This window comes from Siphateles boraxobius, unplaced genomic scaffold, assembly GCF_051911475.1.
Source record: "Siphateles boraxobius isolate OS27281-9 unplaced genomic scaffold, OSU_SipBor_1 185, whole genome shotgun sequence".
In the NCBI taxonomy this organism is placed as follows: domain Eukaryota; kingdom Metazoa; phylum Chordata; class Actinopteri; order Cypriniformes; family Leuciscidae; genus Siphateles; species Siphateles boraxobius.
In genome coordinates, this window is record NW_027508794.1 from 320,001 (window position 1) to 322,500 (window position 2,500).

The 2,500-nt window shown below is 39.4% G+C and overlaps 1 protein-coding gene across 4 annotated transcripts in view; it reads right to left on the reverse strand.

The window, feature by feature from the left end:
- LOC143741298 (ubiquitin carboxyl-terminal hydrolase 22) overlaps positions 1–2,500 on the reverse strand; it is a 49,409-nt gene that overhangs the window by 12,758 nt on the left and 34,151 nt on the right. The gene's annotated exons all lie outside the window — the stretch shown is intronic.

The following is a 2,500-nucleotide window of genomic DNA, read 5'->3' on the forward strand; positions in this document are numbered from 1 at the left end:
CAGTTCAAAAGAGTCATTTGCTCAAGAACTGGACTCCTCTGGTGGTGCTTTATGTTTTTGATTTGCTACAAAGAATCAACTCAGAGCTCAAAAGAGTCACTTGTTTGGGAATCTTTATATACTGTTCCCACTTTGTGCATGAATCACTAAAAAAGAACCAGCTCAAAAGAGTCATGCGTTCAGGAATCAGCTGTCTTACATTGGTCTCCCAGTACATTTTCAATTCACTATAAGAAACTCAAAAGAGTCACTTGTTTGGGAATCGAACTACTCTGGTTGTTTTTGATTCACTAAAAAGAACCAGCTCAAATGAGTCACTCATTTGTGAATACGACTACACTGCTCGAGTTTTGTGTATGATTTACTAAAACAAGCAGCTCAAAAGAGTCATCTATTCAGGAATCGGTGTAATCACACCGGTCACGATGCGTTTATGATTCGCTACAAAGAACTGACTCAAAAGAGTCATTTGCTTGAGAATCTGAGTCGTTCTCAGTGTTTAGAGAACTGAAAACAATCTCTGTTACTTTAAATTCCTATTATCACTGTAAATCTGATTTGAAACAGTCTATATTGTTAAAAGCGCTATATAAATGAGGAGACTTCACCAACAGCAATTGGTTAAAATTGCACAACCGATCCATTTTCACAACGTAAATGGCCTCGTCTCAATCTGAAGTGTATAACCCCAGAAGTTAAAGCTCAGCAGGCTCTCCTCTCTGTCAGATCGAAGCTCTTCCCTGCTGTGCTGACGACGGGTTACAGGGTTTCGTACAGTTCGACGGGTCACAGGCGTGAGCTCTGAGAGGAGCAGACAGACATGCGCTCACACAGGGAGGCTAAACGCCCGATCCGAACCCACAGCGCTCAGACATCTGCGCCTCACGCTTCCCAGAGTCCGGTTAAACCGAGACGAGGAGACAGAGACGGTTCAAAACCAGTAGCCCTGCAGAAAGGCCAACAGTAGGCGCGTTTCCATTACAGATTTGCGGGAAACTTTAGCAATTTTTTCTAAATGTCGACAAAAAACTATTGCGAAATGACGGCGTTTCCATTAACTGATATTATGCGACTAAAACGTCATTTTAAAAATCATGACGACGGATGTTGGTAGGTTTACGCATATATCAGCCACTGCACTGGCCATTATTATTAATGGACGGAGACGTGTGTGTGTGTGTGTGTGTTATCAAGCATTAATAAGGAAAGACCCTGATACTGAGAGCGACACATGAGGAGTTTCTCACTCATTTCTGCTTCGAGGTCGTGATTGTCTCATTTCTTTGAGGTTTAGAATCCAGTATTCCTGTAATTCTTTTGTCTTTTATGAATTTAATAAAGAACAGTGTCTCGTATGCTGTCCAAACACACCGCGTCTTCTACGTCAGGTGACCTTTAAATGCGCAAAAACTCTTTCCATTGCACTTTTGCGAAATATTTTTTTTTTAATTTCCCGGAAAACCTCCTCATGCGAGCGTAAAAAACGTTTTTGCGATAAATGGGAGTTTTTGCGAAATTGACGTGTTTCCATTGGGCGTATTTTCCATTTCCTGTTTGTCAATTTTATAAAAAAAGAATTATTCATAAACAAGAACAAAATTAATGAGTAAAATGCATTCAAAAATACTATTAAAAAAGTGCACTCACCTGGAGGTTACATAGTAACCAATTTATGTAACATGCATATATAAAAGAATTTTTTAAAAAAATATGTAAAAGGGCATATAATTGTTAGAAAACAAAAGAAAAAGGAGAACAGTCATTCTCAGTATTTAGAGAATCCGCTTTTAAGGACTACAAAAAAAACGACTGATAGGCTCTACGTGAGCTTCCTCACGGGTTAGTGACATCACAAACCCCAAAATTTACATAAACCCGCCTCGCAACAAAGGGCTCTATATGGCTCTGCTAAAAGCGAGCTGTTGAAGCTCCGCCCCCTGAGCCGGAAGCAGCACCTGATTTGCATTTAAAGGGACACACACAAAACAACGAATTTTGCTCACTCTCAAAAAAAGACAATTTTAACATGCTATAAAAAATTATCTGTGGGGCACATACACACTGGGGACATCAGAGACTTATTTTACATCTTGTAAAAAGGGGCATTATACGATCCCTTTAAAGTGTCCGAGAAAGATGCAAAAATGGGCGTTTGCAGACACGGTTCTGCTGAATTGTCTAGACGGCGCATCTGCAAAAACTTACAGCACAAGTCAAGTCAGCGTGTGTGTACATTTAACGAGGATCTTTAAAGAGAGTTTACTATGCGCATTAAGTTGTGAAAAAAATAGCTCACTGTTGTATCGCGCTGTATAATAATAATAATAATTTACTTCCCATTTCCTGTTCGTCAATTTTATAAAAAAAATATTATTCAAATAACAAAATGAATGGGTAAAATGCATAAAGAAATTATATTAAAAGAATGAATTCTGAATGCCGCGCACCAGAAGCGCTTTCTGAGACGGCGTGCAATCCCGAGTTCACTTCTCTTTGCGCC